At 41.0% G+C, this 24,930-nt stretch overlaps 1 protein-coding gene across 4 annotated transcripts in view; it reads left to right on the forward strand.

Moving 5' to 3' along the window:
- Positions 1-24,930, forward strand: part of pcxb (pyruvate carboxylase b) — a 263,642-nt gene that overhangs the window by 51,414 nt on the left and 187,298 nt on the right. The gene's annotated exons all lie outside the window — the stretch shown is intronic.

Consider the following 24,930-nt stretch of genomic DNA (forward strand, 5'->3'; position numbering starts at 1 on the left):
TACAGTTACACTAATTCACATTAGATTCTCAGCATAATGAGCTCAATTAATGAATTAAGCTGACAGACTAACAAATCAGTGCAACTAATACAGGAAGTTGTGGGCGGGGAGGAGAGGGGGTTGCATGGAAACAGAAGTGATTGCACCTGTTGCTGTGGCAACCAAAGATGACTGACAACTTTGTTAGCTCTATTCTCTCTCCCCCTATCTCAACTTCATCTCTTGTCTTTCAGTCATTGTTTATTTCCTTTTCTCCGTCACAAAGAAACTCTCTGTTCATCTTTGCATTACACTGCAGCGAGAGTAAATCAGCTTCGGATGAGTGGAAAAACTCATCAGTAAACATTGAAGTCTCAGCAATCATCAAGCCAAACAAACCACCAGTCTCAACAAGAAGTCGATTTTTTTTGTTTTGTTTTCCCAAAGCTTTAATTTGTGTCGTTTAGAGTAAAACGTTTCCGCTGTTAAGTACATCCTGTCAGTTAAAGTCAGTTTTAAATGTTCATGCTCGCTCTAGAAATCTGACTTAATGATGATGTGAACGACAAATGTGACAGCGTAATATCTGTCAAAAATTTGGCTGAGCAATAGTTTAGGTCAAGTTTTTTGCTTATTTTCTGTGGGGGCTGTGGTTTGCCTTGATTGAGGATGCACATTTCATTTTAAGGAAACTCTGCGTTCACCCACTTGCTGCACGTTTAGTCTAGACTCAGAGGTGGCAGCGTTAGCTCAGAGCACTGTGGGCTGAACTTCATTAAGGAAACATGTTATTAACAAAATTGTTTATGGATTAAAGCCCCTTGACACTATTAATGCACCCACACAGGTCACTTTACTTTGGCTCATTAGACATCTTCCAAGTGCTGCGTGGGAATGTGCAGACCTTTTCTGGCTCTCCTGGAAGCTTTGTTTCTCCTGTTATGGCGGAACATATTTCACCTTTATGATTCCATGAAGAGTCGATAAAGCGCCTCAGCCTGGTCTCAGTAAAGCTCCGCCCAACTTAAGGCCCATTGACTGAAAACACCTGTGAGTTAAAGTTCCAGTGGGGAGTTCAGAGGCCGAACAAATGCATTTAATAAGCTGCTTTATTCATATTTCTTTATAATTTGAACATGTCTGCTAGCTAGTGGAACAGCATTAACAACATATAATGTCAAAATGCAAACAAAATAAGCGATGTTTAGATTAAAAGCAGGCCTACAGTGCAATATTTATTAAACATTAAAAAGGTGAAAGTGTTATTTTAATTAACAATTATATTTCTTTTGTTCTGTTTATCTTTTAAAGTGAACCAAAACTCCTATAACCCGACCAGCTGTGTGATATACTGCACGCCTTTAATTCACATAACTTCACAAATGTAATCTTCTGCCATTTTTCATCTGTTTCAACGCTTTAATTATCTTTTTTAGTTTCCTTTTTAAGCACATTTTTTTGTTTCTTTAAACTCATCTTACTGTATGAAACATTTAAATGTGCACAGCTGTATGTGGTGTTTTTTGGGAAGCAATAATGCATGCAGAGGATAGGTTATTTAACTATCATAAATAATGCATTTTGTGTGCACAGTAGTAGATACATTGACAATGTAAACCTTCCAGAAAGGCCTTTCTGTTCTATTACTGCTGCCGAATGCAGTGCCATATCCAATACTAGGATGAGGAAAGCTGAAGAACTCAGACAATTCTCATCGTAATATTTTCATCTAGTTGTAACACACCGAGGATGCCATGCCGCATTGTTTGCGAGACAAAATGAGATGGGTAAAGATCTTGACTCCACGTTGCGCATCAATAGATGTTTCTTTATATTCTGCTTTTGTGCCGCCACCTCCGCCTTCCCTCCATTTTTGTTCTTTTATCTCCCTCCTCCCTGTCTTGCACTTTTCTTTCATAGTGAGACCAATTTTTTTTTTTTTTTACTTGCATAGACACGTACACTGACACACACTCGGGTACACACTCACCCTGCAGTGCTGTGCTCCTATCAGCGAGACAATAAGTTGATAGAAAGTCATTGTCGTGTTTTACAGACCCCCCTCCACTCCAGTCCTGCACCAGTTTGTCATATCCTCTTTGTCCTGCAGAGAGAACCTCATATCACCGAGGAAATTTGACGTTTTGGGGAATTGGGGTCATTTAAATTGGCAGGAGTGCAGTAATTACTTGAATCTGGGCAGCGTCCTGCATGAAACAGCATATGCTGAAAGTTTGAGCTGTCACAAGCGGCACTTTTCATTTGCACAGCTTTCATTTCAGGCTGGGTTTCAGTTCTAAGCAGCCACAGCTTAGGGAAGGGAACAAGTCTTTCCAACAGAAACTCCATGTGCATCCATCTAAATTGTCACGGAAATGCACTCATTACAGTTGGACAAGTCTTACATTTGAGTGGGAATGATGAACGTGAGGGCTGTATTGAGGTTTTAATATATTTGAACATATTATGTCCATTAGTCTTTGAGCTTTTTCATCTCACTCAGCTGCACTCCCATTCTCTGAGGTGTGTGAGCACGTTCTTGTTTTTGAGTGTTTGAAACCAGCTGTGTTACTAATAGACTTGTCAGTGAGGTATTTTTCATACCGAGTTGTGCAACTCCCCTTTTACACTTGCTGTTTATTTCCCAACTCTCCTCCCCACACCATCTTTCATCGCTTTCATCTCTCCTGCCTAATTCCTTTATCATCAATCATTTCCCTCATTCCCTGTTCGATTTGTTAACTTTCACTGTTTACAACCTGGCTGCAGTTGAACGTCAGTTTCTTTTTCATCTTTTATCTTAATTCTCTGTCCGTCTTGTCATTTTCTTTTCATGCTCCTTACCGTATCGCATGCAGCCAAATTCTAAAATGGAAATTAGTTTTCTGTGCGTAGCCCTAATGGCTGCAGTGCCAGGAAACCCCCTACTAGTGTGTCCTTCGTTTTTTTTTTTTTTGTTTCATCTTCTAAGCCGATTTAGTGTTTAGTGTTTTTCTCCCTTCTCACTCTTTCTGTTTTCAGCCATGTTATAGATGTTGCACTAGGTAGATGTCTGTTGGTCAGTTCATAGTGTTGCTAAATTCTCTGTTGCACAGATGCGTTTGCGTTATACCATGAAGTAAGATAGTCTACATGGTTATACCTGCTGTATTTCCTATATATGTTATCATGACAAACACTACGACAGCATCCGCTATGTATATTTTTTCCTTCACCTTGATCATTTTAGTAGTTTGAGTATGACCAGCTTTTCTACTGAGTTTACACCCAGTATAACCGTGAAGTCTGTGTGGATATTTGTCCGTAAAAAGAAAAACCTAAATGGACACAAAACTCGGGATGTGTGACAGTTACAAACAATGTTACAGAAGTAAATGTATTATCTCTTACTCTGTTTAAACTTTTGGAAAAGCAGTCATTTCATGAAAAACACAAAGTTTCTGACTTGACTTGTTACTTTTTCCTCTTTATGAACTGATCACAGCTCAGGCAGAATTGAGATGACCAGAATACTTAATACCAGGTGTGAATGCAAAGGGCTTTGATCAGACACTCGGATACATATCGCATGTTCGAACCATCTGCAAACGGGCTCTTAGCCTTGTTTTCCCCTCAATTAGATGCTCTCAGTAAGAGATTTCCTCCCTTTGATTTTGGTGTGTGGGTGTCTGCTCACTATGCGGTTTGATCTAACTGTTACTAATAGGATGCTGTCTGTAGTGAGGGTCAACGTGACACACGCACTCAGGTATCAAAGTCCCCTCTCTTCTTCTTCACTCTCACTCTTAATCCTTTCCCCTCTTCCCCCTACATCCATCCATCCATCCTTCATTCCTCCCTCAGGCTCTCCCCTTCATCCGTCTGTCCTCAGCTGACTCGCCGCATCCGTCTTTGCACCCCCGTCCATCTCTCCTCCCCCACTTCCTCCCTCTCTTCCTCGCACCATCGCCTCCTGTTCTGTCTCCCTCTTTCCTTTTGCCGTCCTTTCAGCCCTGTCAGTTTCCCCCTCTGCGTGTCTACCACTCACTCCGCCACTCCCATCACTCCTTCTCTCTCCCCCATCTCTCCGGCCCTCCCTCTCCCCCAGTCTCATTCCCCTCTCTCATCTCTGTCGTTCTCCCCCCTGGTTCACATTCATCCTCTCTTTTCCCCTCCTTGACATCTGTCTATTCATTCATCTCTCTGTCCTTTGCGTCACCTTTGCCTCATCCACTGAGTCTCATGCTTCATCTTTGTCTCTGTCCCTTTATGAACTTGTCTTTGTCTGTCCCCGCTCCCTCCATCTGCCCTCTCTTATCCCACTGGCTTGTCACAATCTACCTCTGTCTGCCTTTCTTGCTGCATCCTTTCATGTATTTGTACACAAAATGAAAACAACATAAAAGAGACTCTGAAGTAATTAAATCACATTTACAAAGGCAGCAGCACAGACAAGCCATGAAGTCAAATCCTTTGTACGTTTACTTTGATTAGTGCTTATGTCAAAAAAAAACTGGAGCGTTTTCCATTAAGATGACACCATATTCCAATTAGAGACTGACCTACTGTTTATCTCAGGCGATTAACATAATGACATGAAAAATCTGATATATTTAGATTTTCATTTTATACTAAAACATGACATAAGCAAACTCTTTTGAAAAAGGATCCTCCAGCCATCATTAGTAATAAACTTGTACAAATTACTCCAAATTCGAGGTCTTTACAGGTTGAAAATGTTATTCCCTAATAGTGAAAGATCCATATTTTCCACCTCATCTCAGAAAACAAGTCATGTCCCAAATCCATACTGCATGCAAATGCCATGCAGACCTGCAGTCTGTACTGTAGTGTGTTTACACTGACAAAATAAAGTATACTCATAAGTCGGTATGCACACTTTAAAAGATTTTTAGTGTGTTGTTGATGCAGTGCACAATGCAATTCACAAAGGAAATAAAGGTGCTGCTTTTAGCTGTAATAACAATAACAATAATAAGAACTATTAAAAAAAATCTTATCTAATAGTAACACCCCAGAAAAGTCACTGTTTCTGGAAAACATTTAGTTTTCTTTTTGTGAGGATTAATTGGCCAAAGCGTGGTAAGGTTGCAGTTTGATCGACATCCGACAACACTTATTCTATAATTTCCTCTCCGTATTAAACAGTATTTTGATTTCTTGTACACTAACTGAGAAAATGGTGTACTGAAAAGACTAAAAAGTGCAGGAGTTTTCAAAGTTTGACTGTGGGCCTCCCTGCAGACAACACTTGGAAAGTAAAACTTCTTAAACTGCTGTATCTCTGAGCGCTCTCGTTAACCAAATAAGACTTTAGGCTATTCTGTGTGATCTGCTTTTCATAACTAATGTATATTCTTTCACTTCCATTCACTGAGACTCCCCTGAAACCGTCTGGACGCCCCTTACAGACGCCCGCCTCACACTTTGAATAGTGTATTCATAATAGTCTATTGTATACTGTAGACGGTTTAATAATCATTGTGAAATTAGGACACTGCAACACTTGAGACGCGAAGCTCAGTGTTCGTCTCATCGGACTCGTCTATACAACTCATGGCAATACAACCGAACCCTACCCAGTCTTGTTAGACTACATGAAAGTCTGGTAGTGTTCATCATGCTGCGGTGGCCCGGGTATAGTTCCAGCCGTGGCCCTTTTTACGCCATGTCATCCCCTCTCCCTCTACCCGCTTACCTGTCTTCACCTGTCCTATCAAATAAAAACATAAATGCCCCTCAAAAAGAAAAATTCAAATTTAAAAAGTCTTTTCTTAGATAGCTGGAACTGAGTGGCTCCATGATGACCTCTATTTCAATCATCAATCAATTTCTGTTCTGAGGCCTATGTAATGGCCGACACAAGCCATTACTGATGAATCTGTGATGACGATGGATGAACTGCCTTTGTAAAGAACAGTTACAATTCCAAACTTAACATTTATTTTTCTCCATTTTATATGTCCTCCACCCTTCTCTCCTCTACCCCCTCCTTTGCTGATACCGCTTCCAACTTTCATCAGCATCCCTGGATATTGCTTTGATTGTTGTGTCGTACCTCTCGCTTTTCTGCAGCGCTGCGAGCCTGACAAGGTGGTATCTTTTTGACTGAGAAGGCATCTTCTCACTTTTCACTGCTTCTATCTCTCTCTATCTCTCAGGGGCAGTAATGGGTGCGTACACAAATGTCAGTGAGGAGGCGGAATACCACGATCTATAATCAGAATGAATGCCCACACGCACACATACACACACTCACGCTCGCACTCTCATTCACAGAGGCATGCAAAAATACGCCCCCGTGTTCAAAAATGTTGATGTCTAAAAGGCATTGATGAATACACTCACAAAAATAAAACATTGCACCGAAACATAACGCGAGTACCTATTCATACGAGTAATACTGTGCATCATTGCATTTCTGTCTGATGCCTCTGAGTGTCTATGAAAACAGACAAAATGTGAGATACAAGTGAAATATATATTTTATCTCGAAGGCATACTTTGTGTGTGTGTGAGGTGCAGATGCTTGTGTATGAGACGCTTGTCTGAAAGGCATAAGCGTGAGTGTGTTTGTGAGACGGGTTAGACCGCCTCTGCATTCAACTCAAGCGTTGCCTTTGAACTTCTCCTCTCTCCTGGTTCAATTTGTCCATAATTTAGCCGTAAACGATCTTTCCTTTGTGTGTCGAGTGTGTGTTTGTCAGTGGCAGCGTGCATCCGGCTAGTGTGTGTATATAGTGTGCACGTCACCGTCAAGGGACATTGCACAATTTGTTAGACTGGTGGACAGGAGTCCTTTTAGATCTTAAAGTGATGTAATTATACCCCCAGGCTCACGCTGTGCTGTGTGTGTGTGTGAGACCGTATGCTGAAGAGACAGTGAGGGATTGTGTGTCTGTTTGGATGACATGGTACGATGAAGTGTTTGTGTCTTTTTTAATGTGGGGCTATCTGCTAGTGTGAGGAACAAGTGCCAAACTTTTAAGATGTGGCCCACCAGGAAATCACAATAGCTGACACATTCCACAAGAGAGGCACACATGTGTGTGCATTTGCAGGATTTTTCTGGTTTTGTCCAGTCTCCACAATATTCCCTCAAAAACACCTGACAAGTTGAGCCCGTTAATGTCGAAGAAACATTTTCTTTTTCCCAAATTCTATTTATTTCGCAGGCACCGCTTACAGCCACACTGTGTATCACCCCATCATGCTCCATCAATTCATGTCCCAGCAAACAATTTCTAGACTTAAACCTAACCTGAACCATGTCTAACCTTTAATACCTCAACTATTTGATTTATGGGGCTTTTTAGGAACACTGTAATCACTGGCTGCTTTTTAATGTGGGCAAAAATGCTCTGAACCTTCCCACTATTTGTCTGTTTACTGTAGCTGCACTGACTTACGACTACTGGTTTCATTACCCTTTTCAACTCCACCCCTCCATATGATAAACATATTTTTGCCGTAGATCTTTAGGGTGACATGGCAGAACAACATTATATACTCCACACAGAAGCATCGTCTAAAAATGAGCTCAGAAGTTTCTAGTAATAAACATGTAATGAACATTTTGTTTTCTTTAGGTGCCTATTTAAAGGTCTTAGCACATAATAACTGAAATATATTGCGGCCATTCCCATGCCCAGCAGTTTTTGCATCAATATAATATTTGTTGTGCAGTTTTTGTCTAAAATCTTTGGACCACTCACTTTATTAAAAATGTGGCTACTGTGCAGAGTGGTATCACACATTTATACAGCTCTGCGCATTGAATCCACAAGAGTCTCAGCTTTCCAGTCAGACCTAAATTATGCAATTCCAATACTGTTTAGATAGTCTGGTATGGAGAAATATTCAGATACACTAGGAGAAACTAATACATTTATACTGCATGCAAAAAACTGCATGGTTTTCTGTATGCATGGTCCAAAGATGAATGGGATTAGCATAAAGTGGTCGTATAAAGAGGCGATTAAAAGGTGCCCATAGAACTCGTTTTCATTCAGATATCTTGACGTGGAAGGTCAAAGGACCCCTTTGAAAATGGCCATGTCAGATTGATGCCTTTCTCTTACTTTTATATGATCTGAGTATCACCCTAACATTAAAACTGATCCCGCTGTGCAGTCTGTTAAAGACAGTATTGAAGAGGTTAACATTCAGGTAATTACATTGTTGAATGGTTTAATTTAATGCTTCGGGTGTTAACTGTCATTCATGAATGACATTGAAAGTTGAGTTTCAGGGTTTGTTCACTGAACACGGACACTGTAATGACTGTAATCTTTCCAAGGTCCACGATGAAACTTGTTTTTTTTGCACACACTTATAGTGGAAAAGAGCATGAACATGTTCAAGATCTGTTTGATCCTCGGTTGCATATTGAAATGAAAACATCTCGTAAAGAGAACTTTTGCAAAACAAGTGACAGAAATAACTTGCCTCCAGGTCGACTCACTCGCCTTTTCACTCTCTACATCAATGAGCCGAAAAATACACTAAGCTGTTCAAAATATGTCACAGCTTTTGAGAACAGCTGCTCAGTAATTTTTTTTGGCTGCAATAATCTTAAAAAGAACCAAAAAACCCACAAGACTCTGGTGGGACAATGTCAAGGGAGTGGCGATCAGACACAGCTAACAACTGAAGCGAAGGCTCTCCCAGCTAACTGGCCAGTCCAATAAAACGATTTGACTTGTGATTTTGACATCAAAATCTATACCCTCCAGCAAAGCAAACGCTTTATACAGCACACACTTAATTCAGCCCACTATAAAGGTATATAGTGCTTGCATGGCTTTCTGCTGATATAGGATGTCAGACACACGTTGAGCTATAATGGGTTGTGGGCAACACGTATTATATTTCAAATGAGAGTGACATGACATGATTTACTAACATACCCCAGTGTTAGACATCGGCAATAGAATTTGACTGACGGGGGCTTTTGAGGACATGTAACTAGATTTTGGATTGAAGCCATGATATTTTGTGCCGCGTCTTCATTTTGCCATTTTCTTGCCAGATTGTTTCTTTGGCAGGAAATGAAATGTGTCTGATGAAGCTTTTCAGCCCACAGGAAAAGATAATAAAATGGCTTCCATTGCAATCCAGTGATAAATAACATGTTTGCATGGACAATCAGCATAGTATTGAAAACAAAATCTCTGCGGTCATTAAACATACTGCATCAAATCCATCATGGAGACGCAGGGTGACGGTGACTGTTCGATTGCTCGTTTTAAACCAATAATCCAATACCGTGCAGATGTTATACTGATGAACTGATGATACACTCAACTGTGATCTGCATTCGCACCCACAGAACAAGAAAATAAATCCCCCCTGACGTGCATATAACAAACCTGTTCATGCACGATTGTGTTGAGTGTGATTAAATGTCACATTTGAATCCTTTCATGTTAAACCGGTATTGATCTCTTAACAGTTTAATATTGATTGCCTATTTGATAATATTATTACTTAAAGTGCATATGCAGTTCATGTATCAATTTTTTCCTATTGAAAGCCAATATTGACCTGGACAAACATTTGATTCTAATTTCAAAGCATGCCTTGAATCTCCTGCACAGTGTTCAGTACAGGGATAAAACTGGACTTGATATATTTAATACTTGATGTTTTGGGTAAAATCATTACATCCTTGGTGTCAGGCAAGTGAATAACCTGCCATGTAGTATTGCTGTCTGGAAGTATGCGTGTGAGAGCAGTGTTTTATAGATGCCTTCATTGCATTTAGCTGTAAATACAGCAACTTGATGAGCAGTTGAAGAGGCGGCCATAAAATATGGTGTTTTTCCATGATTGCGAGTGTCTTTTAAAACAGAAAACAAGAGCATTGTCTTGGTTTTATTGCTTTTATTTAGACAATTTCACAGATAAAAACTGCAACTAAGAGACTGCACCCGCCCTTTTTTCTTGCTTCTCGATCCGTGTGCGTGCACACGCATTGATAGTACCAACACTTGTGAGAAAATAAGTGTGCTGCACCTGGTTATTTGTCTGTTTAGGCTAGCTAATTAGTCTTAAATGACCACCCTCCATCTTCATCAAGCCGGTAAAGAGTGACAGAGAGGCAGCGGGAGTGAGCAAGACAGAAAGAAACAATGCCTCGCATTAATTGACAGAGGGGTCTGACAAACGAGGGGTGGAAATTGAGAGAGTGGAAGAGGGCATGAGGTGAATTAAAAGAACAGGGGAGCGACCAAAGTTTCAGGTCTGCGTCAGTTAGATATGTTTGATTCTGCATTAATATATTTCACCGTGAAACCATTTGCCGTGATGTATTGAAATGCCTTTTCTCTAGCCATCAATTAGTTACTGAACCTTTTTCTTTTTCGTTCTGCTCGCCTTGCGTTTCCTTTTTTTTTTTAAATTTCATGCAGCCTTTCATTCTTTCTTTAGCTTTTTCTTTATTCCTTTTGTTCCCTCCTTGTCAAGCGTTAAGACATTGGCGCCAGCTCCCCTCTCTTGGCTTTGATTTCCTTTTTGAACGTGGGAGCTGGAGGATTTCCTGCCACATCAGCAATTATCCTCCCTCTCCCACGCCAGTCCCCCCCCACCCCACCCCATCCAACCGTCTTAACACTTGTTCATGTTTCTTGGCACCGTGTATAAGTATAAAAATATATTCAAGAAAAGGTCAACTCACCATCAGTGTACGCTCGTTTAATAATTAACATGTGAGAACTAGTTACATGCTTGTTTGAAAAATGGCCACTGTCCTCTGCTCCTCCACCGTGTGAAGAAATTCCCTTCATTTCATTGTTCCTTCATTCCTCTCTTTCATCCCTCTCTTCTGCTTATCCTCTCTTAACCTTTCTCCTCCTGCTCTCCTCTCCTCCGGACTTTCTTCCCTCGTATATTTTATTTATTTTGCTCATGGCTTATTGAATTTGTTATCCCTTGCTCCCCCTCCTTTGCCTCTTCCTCCCCCTCCCTCGTCCTCCTGTATGCCCCTGTCCATTTCTGTCTTCCTCAACGCTAAGAAGAAACACATGCAGCAGTAAACAATCCGCAGCGGCCACATACAGGGTGTCTGCATGTTTGTGTCTGTCCATAAAACAACCAGTGACGGGGAAATAGTGCTGAGCTGCGTAGACGACATGCCTGGACGCTCTGTATTAAGCTAGATAATGGTTAATTGTAAGTGTGTGTATGTGAGTAAATTGTGTGTGAAATAGTGATTACCTGAATCAGCCCTTATATTACAATATGCTTTGATGTTTGTGTAACAGTTCAGAGGAATGCTTGTTTGTAAGCTCTGCAGTGTACAACTGAATCCAGCGTCTGATATTTAGCTGTTTTGTGCTGTGTTTGTGTGTGTGTGTGTGTGTGTGTGTGTGTGTTTGAGCGTACACCCGAGCGTTTGTAGTTGTGTGCACGTGTGCACTCAGGAGGAGTTTTGTTTGGTTTTGTGAGCACGTCATAAAATAATTTTAAGGTGATTATAATTGTGCAGCGAAGCGTACAGTGAGTGATTGAGAAGTAAGCAGCTGAATAAGAATGAGGGATGGTGTGTGTGTGTGTGTGTGTGTGTGTCTGTCCTGACACCAGGGGAGAATCTGATTTGTGTGAGTGGGAGAAGAGAGTGAGTGTTGAGGCTATTTATGATAATGGCAAGGATGCTTATCATGATTATAATCACAGACGTCATTGTTTTTGCTTAAATGAAATGTTTTTCCTGCACGCGTCCGAACTTGACTCTCTTGTGACATTAAAGCTTTTTAATTTGACATTTTAGACATTCAGTGAACTCCACGATAAGATCCTGCATAAGCAGATAAAGATAATCACTGTGTTTATGAATGGCGATAATTGTTAGTAGCCATTAGCGGTGAAGCAATAAAAGGACGCAAGAAAGAGCAGAATGCAAAAAGCTTACAAACACTTTCACTGGTTTAACCTTTTGTATGCTTCAGTTTTAATTCCTTTCATGTACTGACTGTTGCTACTTACTTAAGTTTGGTATGACACAAAATATTATCAAGAGGAAGCTCAGATGCTCAGAAATGACACCAATATCTATGTGAGTCATTTATACACGTGCTAGGACACATGTCATGCTTTTCACATGTTTCTCACATGTTCATCTCCTTTGCACGATTAGGTCTATAACCTCCTTTCATCTCTTTAAATCCTCTCTACTCATTCACTTCCAAACATCCTGTTCTTGTTTTCGATTTTATTTATGAGTATAGGTAGGCATGTATATATCTATGCATGCATAAGTACTCTGTGTGTATGTGTGCATACGTATACAAATAGCCCTAGTTTTGCATTTGTATTTTTGTAGTTGTGTTTTGTATTATTCTTATTTTGTCCATGTGTATGTATGGGGGAGGGGGCTAGTTAGGATCGGTGGAGCATTGTGGTGTGTGAATGGGTGTCTGTGTCTCTGTATCGTCTTTGTAAACATTGTATCATGTTTTTGTGTTCATATTTGTGTTCATATCTATTCCTGTACTATTAATGACCTGTTTTGTATCTCTGTTGGCAATAAGGACCCCCTCAAAAATGAGATGGTACATCTCAAGGGGTTATCCTTTGAAAAATAAAGTACAAATAAATAAAGTACATTATGTCTGCAAAGTATATGAATAGATAAGAGGCATATACAAGATGAAACAATGTCTAAACAAGACTTAAAGTACATAGCCACACTAGTGGCTCTATCTTGTGTGCATATGATTTAAAAAATATAACTTTTCAGGACTTATGAGGCTTTGTAGAAACTGAAGTTTTAGAAAAACAAAAATCGACCTGATGATGTAACTAGATGTAAAACCAAGTTCACCAAATTCGAACGTCTGTACAAAATTTCATAGCAACCTATGTGGTAAATGTTGCGATATTTCACAGGATAAGTGGAAAAACACTAGTCTTTAGGGTTCATTGTTGATCATGAATTTGTACAAAAATAATCCAAAAGTTTGATAATAGTAGATTTTTCAGTTTGGGGCGATATCTGTGGTAGACATCAGAGATGCTGGTTTGCCTGGTGAGTGTGTATCATGTGTGTGTGTGTGCTCAAATTTGTCCAGATTATGAGACTTTGTTTGAAACTGTTTTAATTTTGATGGCCTGCATTGTCATGTTCATTATATTATACAAATCAGCTCACACCCCCTATGTTTTTTGGTTTTGTCCTTTGTCCAGCGTAGATTGTAGCATGATGGTAAAGAAGATGTTCCTACGGAGCTTACCTCACTCTATGTTCACTGTACCATCGCACGTTCCTCTGCACATGTGATCCTGAGAAGACTGCACACCCCTACAAGAGAAACACCATTTAAACCCAAGGCTGGAATTATTAAAATCCTAATTTGCATGAATTACCATGACCCAAATGATAAATTAAACTGTAATTTCCATACATTCCGTCCAGTAATCCCCTTTGGATTCTTCCTAAGCCCTTTACTGCAGGCTTGGGGCTTCCGAGCCAAGTTGTATCAAAGACTTCATGAAAACCAGAGGAATCAGCATCAAAAGGTGAGGGATCACGGGTAAGGCCCTGGGACAGACATTCATTTGGGGATGGCAGCAGAGGAAGGGGTTACATCGGTCTTCTCCCAGGCTGAAAACAGAAGAAATGTCTCCTGTTTTTTTCTTTATTTTCTTGTCTTATTGGCTTCAAATGTCGAGTCTGTCTCCAAAGAGGAGCAGCAGAAGCAGCTTGGATCTAGCTAAAGACTCACTAATGAAAATGTCAGTTTTATTTCTGTCTTGGTTGTGCAGTCATGAACCACAAGGGATTTGTTGAGCACCGATCCACTTTATGTGACACGCTCTACATTCGGCCCACTGAAGCCTGCGCAAAAGGTGCCAGTGCGCTGTCTGTTTTTGAAACCGACCAATCACAGGTCATGTTTTGTCAATATTACTCTGTTGTCACTGCTCACACACAGACCAGCAGACTGGATATCAGGCGCCACTGCTTGCATTCAAATGATTCACCAGCCTGTTAGTCAGAGAGCTGTGAGTGGAATATAATGGGGTGAAATGACAGATGAAATTCCTCCCACCTAGACGTTAAGGAAGCTTTGCCGAACTGTTGTGCACGCTGCAAGCTTACCTATCTGTGTTTCACGCTGGGAACCCTGTAGAGAAGATCATTTTATTTAAAAAGGCTTGCACATAAATTGTCTTGTGTACCTCTCCATCTCCCTGCCTGTGTTGAGAGAGACTTCCCTCCACGAACAGAAGCGCACCTATACGTTCATACTGTACATCAAGGATGCATCTGCAGTGTGCTCCGAGCTTTGGGTTTAATTAGGATGGTTCCCTGCTGGGCTTTAGTATATGCAGAGGAAGACCCAGTGACTCCATTCCCGCGGCACGCTCCTATTGCTGTGCTGCACTGTTCATTCATCTAAACCCTGTAAATGAAAATTCCTGCTGCGGATGTCGTGTGTGTGTGTGTGCAGACATAATTTAATGAGCGTGTGTACGCCAATATTCACGTGGATTTATAAATGTATTTGTTTACATAATTTGCACAGGTCCCCGAGTGCATCAGTGTGTGCAAGCAATGTTTCTATGAAGAATACTTGGCAATTATATGATTAGAGAAATCAGCTGAGTGGAGGTCATTTTTAATGACTTCTCATGGCCAAAAATGAATTGATCCTGCGAACAAGAGTTGTTTGTTTCATAATCGCCAAAGCCAGTTCCAGATCATGTGTCGGGTTTAGACGTCCAAACACGTCAATGAGCCACACCGCTGCACAGGCTGACATGTTCGCTCATTAAAAGAAGCGTGGGCACTTCAGTTTATTTTGAGTCGGTCCCACATACACTGTCATGCTGCAATACATACTCACCAGATCATCAAATGTGCTGAAAGTAGTCTCCCACAAATACAAAGTTTATTCCTGTTTGAGTCAAATTCGCTTAAAACTGCAAACTGTTTGGGCCGAGGGCCGCAGATGAAGTAGAAAATTAGTGGGGTTTTTTTTTTGTGTCTGTGCTGTTAGACATGAAAGTCCACATTAAGTCTCACAAAGAACCATTTTTGTGTCACACTTGAGATCACTGGCTTTGCATTTTGCAATTACAAAATGTCTAATTGTAGGCCATTGTTGACTAAGGGCTTTACAACTGAACCTGACTCGTGTTTAATTACTTTCCGACAGTGCTGCCGTGGGTCATGAAAACGAGAATGCTTTATTCTTTCATAAACTAGATTACAAATGACTTTCCATGTCTTGTCATTACCCTTAATGTTTCTCCCCTTGCCACCCCTCCTTGTTTACCCATCTCTGTATCTTCAGTTACTCTTCTACCCACTCCCCTCGTCTTTCCCCCTTAGTGTATGTAGTTTTATTAATTTGTGAGGGCAAAAACATTGTCATACGAACTCTGTGCACACAAACTGTGCAAAATTCACTCTAGTTATCTGTGGCGAGGCTAAATTGAGTTATCTCTTTGCCTATTTCCCTCGCTGTCTTCCTCTCTGTTAACTTGTGTACTCATGCTTCCCTTAATATTTCTCCTTCCCCTCCGCTCTGCACCCCTCATTCTTCTCTTTCATGTTGTATTTATTGCGTACCATTTCTCCCTCTCGCAGCTGTTCTCCCCCCTCCTCGTCGTTGCCTCCATTTTTATTCAGCCACAGCTCATATTTTACACTTATCGTGTTATCTGGGCTGGCTCTGTGACTCATAGGCTTGTGTGTTTGTGTGTGTTTGATAACAGGCATGTTGTGTTTTTCATGTGTTATATATGTGTTGCCTGTTGGATATCTTTCAGTGTGTGTGCCAAAAGTGCAGGGTCGCTGATGCATTTTTAACTACATGTGTACTTATGTGTGTGGATGCGCATATCTCAGTGTGTGTGGGCTTATTTATCTGGCTTCCTTCTCTCTTTCTCTATTTGAGACTTCCACTGTGCAATTTTCCGAGTGAGAGAACTCGGATTGCATTTTATCAGGCCTATATGGGCTTTTGCATTTTTTGGTTTGTGTGCTGGTCTTCCAGTGTGCATCTCCGTGTTTGGTTGAGCTCCACGAAAACACCATCTTTCAAATTAAAATCTTGACGTGAATTGTGCGACCCTCTAGCTGAGCTGTAGTGTACCTGATTTCCAAGGCCTTGAATAATTGGTTATTTTTTAAATGAAAATCTGAATGATTGCTGCAGTCTATTTCAAAATGTGCTCAAACTAATTATTAAACTGCTTATCGTTCAGTTTGTTAGACGCAGGTGAATCCAGCAGTAAATGATCAGGAACGAGTAATGAATGTATTACATGTTTGAAATAACCTCTCAGTCCCTAAAGTAGGAGGAGGAAGAATAAGTGCTTCTAGAAGAGAATGATTTGTATCAACAGAACATGATATTTTCCAAGGTCGCAAGAATAACATATGACTGCTGTTGTGCGGTGGGTTTTGGCTCCAAGATATAGCACCTGGTATACATAGATAAGAGTGGAGCACACAGTATAGATGCATGTTCAAGTGTTGTGTGGGTGTACAAGTGGTTATTCAGGGTTCATGAGTTTAGCCTCTCCTCGATGTGGCTGTGGTCCCAATTCAAAGTAAAAACCTGCGACTGGAGGAGCCCACTTGATAAACTGAATGCCATGTTTGTGCCCGCTGCAGACTCGGGTCAGATTTCCACTCTCACCAAATATAAATGTGTATCAAAAAAAGGGCTGAATGTTGATGAAATTTTCTTATCTGAAGGGGTTACAGTGAAATGAGTTCAAGGCTCTGTGGGTCGGGTTTCATTTCAGGTTCTGAAGCAGGGACAGCAGCACAGTTGAGTCAATATACGTAGATCAATGGAGACAAGCATCAAGTCAATATCTAAGTTTAATCAAGCAGCGTGGTCTCTTCGAACGCACCCTGGCACATCAATTTTACACGATTCCAGACCTGTGGGAGAGCGCTCACTTGTACTGCTTCTCACCAAGGCCTTGAAACACGGTGTGCTGCAAAGTTTAAAGTTGAAACACAGTTCAAATGTAAGTAAAGTGAATCACATAGGGCATACTTTTTTAAATGTCACACAAACAGGTGTTTGTCCTTTGAGAGCAGATGGTAAAAACACCTGCTGGTGCATATCAGCTGAATGTGAACACGATAACAAAGTGATGCTGATGTTGAAGTGATTACTCGATTCATTGATTGTTAGATCGACAGAAAGAGCATTTATGATAATCGTTGAATCCGGGAGTGGCCAACCATGTGCCACAAAGAGCCAGCAGTGTGCGCGTGTTTTATTCCAACTCGCGTCAGGAGGTCATTTCACTCATGAGTTCTTAGCCTGCTACTTGATGGAGTGCGAATCAGCGCGTAGAGTCTTTGGTTGGAATGAAAACCTCCAGACAATTTGCTCTTGATGATGCATGGCTGGACCACCCCTGGATTAATTGTCTATCATTTATCAAACCCAAAATTTAACATTTGCTGCTTCTGATTATGAGTTAGAGTAATTGTTGTTTGTGGTTCTGCATGATGCATTTGTATTAAGCATTTTATTTATTTCTTTGGCTGCCTGGGGAGGACACAACAGAAAAAAAAAGATAAATATGGACGGAGGCTCTCAGTGGATCTCAGAAGTTTAAAATAAGGACCACACATAGTACTTGCTCTGCTCACGCCCGAAAGCCAAGAACAGCCACCATCTTGCTGTTTGATATCAGAAAACATGATGTAAAATGCAGTGTGGAAGACACTAGAGGCTGCCAAGCCTCCTGTTTATTTATGGTAATTTCATGTATCACAGCTGATGTGATAAAGACTTGATATTGATATTTAAATAGTGTGAGTGTGTATAGCACGTTTTTGCTTGTGACACACTTAATGACTAGAGAGAAGAAGCTAATAAGATTTGTTAGGGTATGTGACATTAGTATTTCTGTATAGTTTGATACGATACATCAGATGTTTACAGTGCGGACTGGCATCAGTTTTTTTTTTTGTTTTGTTTTTACTCTCTGTATTTCATTTCTCGCTCTCTCCCCCCTTTCTGTCTGTCTTCCTCCTCCTCTTATCTGCATGCACCGTCTCTCTCCTCTCGGCCTTTCTCATCTTTTTTCCTCGCTGCCTCCTGGACGCCGGGGTTATTTTGCATTCCTCTCTGCACTCTTCCATCTGCTTCATAACAAGGAAAGCAGGAATTAATTAATGGGCTGATAGTGAGGCTCGAGAAAATAGATGAGAAAGCGAGCTGAAAGAGAAGAAATCTGATCAGATTGGATCCTGTTTTGGCGTTGTGGTTTGTCTGCTGGTGTCTGTCTGTGAGAGTTGACATTCTTCACCCCCCCACTGCCTCCTTATCTTCCGCCACTTATGTCCTCCAACTGTTTCTCATGTTAATTTCTTACACGTATTTTTAATTTTGCCAATTTTCTACTTTGTGCATCTTAAACATTCTGTTGTCTCATCCTTCCTCTCCTCTCCCCTCCCCTTTCTATCCATCCTCTCTCCTCACCACACATCGATAGTGATTAATATTATTCTCCTCCCTTCTCCATCCCCTCCTCCCCTCTCTCCCTCCATTTACAGCCACGTTCTGTTTGCGTATCGAACAGGCGGCATAGTTTTCTGGCTCCCGGCTAAATTGATGTCAAAATGCCATCCTCATGCCACAATGATTCAAATTTCTTATTTCCTCCCCTCACTCATGCAGACAACTCATCCCTCCCGTCTGTCTCTCCATTTTTCACCCTCCTCCTCCTTCGCCGGGCTCCCTCCTCTTCTTCTTCTTCTTGTGTTTGCTGTCTAAAACCATCTAATGAAATTCATACAAAACAAGATGGGAGGCTTGGCGACTTCCTCCGCGCCGTTCCTCTATGCCTTTTGCTTCATCATTGTATTATTTTGCTTTCATATTCTCTCTCACTCCATTTACCCATCTTTATTGTCCTTTCCATCTGTTCTTCACATTTTCCTCCATCTCTATCTGTCCTCTTATTTGGCTCCACAGGCCTCCTTTTCTTCCCGGCCCCATTTTTTTAAATTCCCCCCTCTTGACTGCGACTGTTGTCTTTGTTTGTGTTTATCCATCAATCCTATTCCCTCGCTGTCCACTGATACCACTCTCTCTGCTCTCCTCTGTTTTTCCACATTTCCACCCTTGCAGGCCTCAGTTGGACGCATGTTGGCTGCTATTTCCATTTCTTTATTTAGAGCTTGTGTGAATGTGTGTGCGGTATGTGTGTCCACGTTTGGTAGACAAGACTCTGCATTAGTTTTACCGAAATGAGAAATACATTTCTGCTTTTGCTCTTTTACCACTTGCCCCGGAGCCATCTTGAAAAATGTATTTACCAGAGACACGGTTCGCGTGAACATTAACAAACCCGAACACCGAGGAAAAACACACACACACACACACACACACACACAAATACAGTGCAGACTAACACTCAGTCGCGCTAATGAAGTTATAAAATCAAGGGTCGAACTTCAAAAGGAGTAAATGTTTTCCATTTCGAGGCTACATTTGGGAGGTGGGGAGGGGGAGCTGGAGACAATGGGGAGATTAGAAAAGTAAAGGATGGAGAATGCAATGCATGGAATTGGCCATTCGGGAGAAAGAATGAGTTACACAGGATAGGAGTTCTATCATATTTCCTCCTATCTTCCTCTCTGGCTCACACTTTACATCGTTTCCTGCAGCATCACCTGCGCTCGTCTCTCTCTTCCTTCCTCAACGCACCCAGCCTGCTCTCTCACATCGTATGCCTGCTGTATTAAACTTAAAGAAATGGTTTGACATTTTGGGAAATAGGCTTATTCGCTTTCTCGCTGAGAGCTGGATAAGATTGATGCCACTCTCATGTCCGTCAGTTCAATGTGAAATTACAGCCAGCAGCAGCTTAACTTAATTTAGCATAAAGACTGGAAACAGTTAGCCTTAGTCCCCCAGAGATAACCAAATCCACCTACCAGCACCTCTGAAGTGCACTAATTAACAAGATGTATTCTGCAGGTTTCATTTGCACAATATAAAAAGTTCGGCTAGTTTTTTCTCTCTGTTGCTGGTCTTTATGCTAACCGCAGCTAACCGTCTCCTGGATGTAGATATGCAGCATACACACACAGACACACACACACACAAGCGTATCAATCTTAACCAAGAAGGCGCTTAAGCGTATTCCCCTAAATGCAAAAGTTCCAACTCAGAGATGCTTTCTGCATTCCCACCTCCTCCTTTCTTCCCTTCCTCATTATCCCCCTCTCTAATTTAGCATCTTCCACCTGGAGTCATTTCTTCCTCCTCGCTCCATCGCTCCCACCTTAATTCTACACGGTCATCTCCTCCTTTTCCCTCCATCCCTCCCTCCCGCCCCTCCTCCTCCTATGCAGCTTCTCTCTGCTTCCCACCTTCGCTTCCTCCCACCGCCTCTCTGCCTCACGTTTCTTTTGTCCGTTTTGAGTGAGGCCAAATCCAATCTCTTCCACACTCCCACTTTTCCCACTCGTTTTTCAGTTTTTGGCATCCAGCCTCTAAACGTCTTCCATACACCCAACTCACTCGGCTTCCCCTCACTTCATTCTTCGCTCTCCTGCGTTGGGTTGGGGATGTAAAACTGTCCTCTTGTCTCCTATTTATTTATTGCTCAATCTCTTTCTTTCTTGTGGATCTGGAGACTGGAGAGCAGAATATTTTCTCCACCTCCCTGGCTGTTTGTCATATTTTCTTGACTATTTCTTCATCTCTTCTGGCCACAACAAGCTGCCTCACTCTACTGTTTTTTCTCTTTCTCTCTCTTTCTATCGCCTCCTTTTCAGTTCTGTCTGCACAGCCACCCCCTCCTCCCTTGCTAACGAGCTCTGAGTGAGACGACTGAAAATGATATGCAATTAGTACTCAGCCTTCATGGTCTCTGTGTGTGCACGTGCGTCCATGTGACAGATTGAGGCAGAGTTTGTGTGTTTGCTGCTGAATGTAAATGTATGTGCGTGCTGGACTGTGTGTGTGTGTGTGTGTCCTGAGGTTCTAGTATCAGGCTAATGTACTTTCCATGTACTGTGATAATGTAGGGATGTATCCATTGAGGGTAAGTCATGCATGCGCATGTATGGAAGAGGCCAACATCATGAGTACTTTCTGAAGTACTTGTGTATTCATATGTACGTTTCTCTGAAGTGTGTGTGTGTGTGTGTGTGTGAGATCAGGTGAGTCAACCCTCTGTCACAGGTCAGTACTTTATATATCCTCCACTTTGATATCCTCAACCCTGGCAATCTAACCCAGTGCATAACTCATGGCCGACATGATAATTCATTTTTAATAAAATTACATTTTAATGAAACCTTCATTGCACTCTTGACTCTGGAGATGACCCGCAGTAACTCGACAACGATCCACTCTTAAAGGGGAATGTAAATTCTCCCTTTGAAATACAGTAGCCGCTCTTTGGTCACATGGACGCATGCTGACTTTTCTGATCAGCTTAAAGAGCCCCGAAAATGATTTTAACAAATTGAATTTGTGCTGAAGCAGCAGGTCAGCAGCATTATACTCTGATGAGAGCAAACACACACATCGGGGTTCACCTTCTGGTCAGACAACAAAGACGTCCTGTTTTAAAAAAGGTCAAGGATGTCTTCACTTACTGGGGCCCTTTTGAAGCTTGCAAGACAAGTTAAAAAACTTTCTGACACTGTCGTAGCAGTTGTATTATTCTATGCAGTCGTCTGCTGGGGAGGAGGAAGTGTGGAGGGAGACGGGGGAAAAAACACAACAGGGTGGTCGAGAAGGCCAGCTCTGTCCTGGACTACCCCCTAGACTCTGCAGAGGAAGTTGCGGAGAGGAGGATGTTGGCAAAGCTGACATCCATCATGAACAACCCCTCTCACCTCCTGCATGAGACAGCTCCTTCTGAAAAAGATTACTACTCCCACCACGTAAGAAGAAGAGCCACCACAGGTCCTTTATTCCAACTCTTTAACACCAGTATGACTTCTTTCTAAATCTTTTTCATTTCTGAGTAATTTCCTATTCACCTTGTGTACACAAGCTGCTGTGACAAGTGAATTTCCACGGTGTGGGATCATTAAAGTCTATCTTACCTAATGCACTGAAGTTAAACTGATATTTCTTGTCACTTAGAAGTCTCAGTTCATTTAAGTACTCGGGGGTATTATTTAAACCAGTTCCAAAGTGCTCATTTTTCATGCTGCATTTTTTTTCATCAGCCTTTCATCACATAAATAACAAGATGACATTTACAAGCACTGCATTTAATGTTATCAGACATCAAAATTAAAGAAATGAACAATAAATATAAATCACGATATTAAAAATCCAGTAATAATGCACTCGCTGTAGGACTGCGGATTACATGACGGCTCATGGTTGGTGGTTGTCATAGTAACACCAAATGCTTTCTGGCTTGTCAGTTTTCCGGGCACACGCCTGTCAATAGAGCTCAAATGTTGTAGTTTCAAGAGTTTGGGAACCGCTGCTGTGAAGTTACAAATCCTTTTTGCAGTTGTCTTGTCTTCCTGTTTGACATAAGTGCGATCTAACACTGATTGGCATGTGTTCCCTTAAATAGCCACAGGACATGAACCCGGATCACACCAAAGCAGTGTCTTGGAAAAAGAGAGAGTGTGTGTGTGTGTGAGAGAGAGAGCAGCTTCCATTGGCTTTGAAAGTAATATTTCACAGTATCTAACATGACATGCAGATAATAAGATGTTAAAATTAGTCGACCCAGTTAATGCGGATGTCGTAATATACTGCAACAAAATGCTCTGTCAGGTTTGAGTGCGTAAGACAGCTCAGACTTGCTTCAGCTCCGATAAAACATTTGCATCACCGGATAAACAATCCGTGTGTGGCATTGACCTGGGCTTCAGATGAAAGGCTTTCTCCTCACCTTTGAAGCTACTTGGAGGAACCTGTTAAGTTCAGTGAGAGTTTAGAGGGTTTTTTTTTTTAGGCAGGACCATGAGAGTGGATCTGACTGGCTGGTGCTTAGTGCTGAATGTCTAGATTTCAGCCAGGACCTTTCTCCCAAACATAAGGCCAACTCAAGACAGACTTTGACATTTAAACTTTTTTTTAAAAAGACATTCTTTTGAGGTGCCACAAGAAAATGTGTCTTTAGTCATATATTACGAGGTGCCGAGGTGTGTACATCCTCCAGACCTTTAGTTTGAACAGTCTGCAGTGTTCATACTGTTTTATTTTATTCATATGCTCCATATGTGTTGGACAGGTAAGGACTTACACTGCATATCCCAAAAAATACTTTTCAGGTTCTGCTCTAAAACCTGGCTAATATAGGACTTATGGGAACGCAGCCAATGCTGAGCTTTAAATACTTTGGGTCTCCATGTAGTTCTGCAGCGTAATAAATGTAACTCCTAGTGGGTTTGTGACTGGAGTTTTCATCAGAGAGCAAATGTAAGATTAAGAAGCATATGAGAAGCCTTAAGCGAGATTATTCGATAGACAGGAAGACCGAATGCAAAATAAAGTAGTTGGCCGCGAGGTAAGGCTACTGACAGATTTTCAAAGAACAGATTCAGCGAGTAGACATATGTTCAATGACACTTGTGGGGGTTTCCATTTTTCTTTTTAGATTGTCAGAGATCAAATATAAACTTGGCAGCTCTTCAGAGGCCCTAAGCAAAGAAACAACTGGCAAACAGTCAGAGAAGCCGGGCACGGAAAACAGACACGCAATATTAGGCTTGACATCTTTAAAAGATTTATGTATTCTTTAGTGTTGTCAGAAATAAAGAATAAGTTCATACCTTTGACGTGTCAGAGCCGCAAAGTGAGGGAAAAGCAAAGAATAGACAAATTATTTAGTTTGACACGTTTGACATCTTTGTGTGTTTTAGGAAAATGCAAAATGAAGGTCGAACACTGTGGATGTGTTATCACGTCATCCTTTAGAAGATAGAGAAAGGCACTCGTGACAGACTCAGTGGTTTTAATGACACTTAATAGTTAATATTTTGGCTGACACAAAACAAAGCAAAGACTTATCACAAGTACATTTCCTTGACCTTCTTGATTGAGTCAGATTTTCCTCTGTGTTCCATTTGGCTTGTTTGAATGTAATTATTTCCTAATTTTGGATAATATGCACTACTAAACCTCAATATCAGCTGAAATGACAAGGGCCTTAAGGCAGGTCTGCATTATTACCGAATGTAATCTTGAAGCCTTGTACTGTAGAGGAGCCTAGAGTAAATCTAGTTTTAGGACCTTATTATTTCAGCTTATATTGCGTTTACATGCTGCATATTCCTAAATAAATTTCAGTTTAATCAAATTTCCACCAACTAATTGACACAGAGCAAACCTTGCATCAGGTAGTGTTGCAGCTCTGGAGTACTTCTTGGTTCCTAGGGCTCTTGGCAAAATATAATTAAACTGCCATGTGTAGTCCGCTGTGTGCACGGTGCTTGATGGGTACATGACATTACATGACAAGGTATACACAATAATATGGAGAGATTCGGAAGAAGTGGGGGTCAACAACACTGAGATTAGATTTGTGAATAAGCACATGGAACAACTTTTAGTTAATATTAGTTTTGGTCATGGATAAATACAAAAAGGACGAATAATAAAACTCCATTTACAGCAGAAAATTGGGAATGAATCTGGAACAGAATCTGCTCTTTCCACTGTGCCTCTCCGTTATTAAATTCTATTTCTCTTTGTGTCCCCTTCTCATAATCCATTTTATGGTGGAGAATCATATTTTTCACACTTTTTGTGCACATCTATTGACCCTTCAACTACAACGAAATAAAAAAATAATCCTGTTGGAACAATATCGAGCATAATATACATATATCTGTGTAAGATCTATATAATAAGAAATGTGAGAAAAAGCTCTTTCATAGTTATTATAGTTATCATTTTTTTTGTAAAGAAGAACTCGTACTATAAAATATCACTTTTCCTCTGTAATGAAAAACTTATTTCACTTTTATAGTTT

The sequence above is a fragment of the Larimichthys crocea genome, chromosome III (genome assembly GCF_000972845.2).
Source record: "Larimichthys crocea isolate SSNF chromosome III, L_crocea_2.0, whole genome shotgun sequence".
NCBI classification, from domain to species: domain Eukaryota; kingdom Metazoa; phylum Chordata; class Actinopteri; family Sciaenidae; genus Larimichthys; species Larimichthys crocea.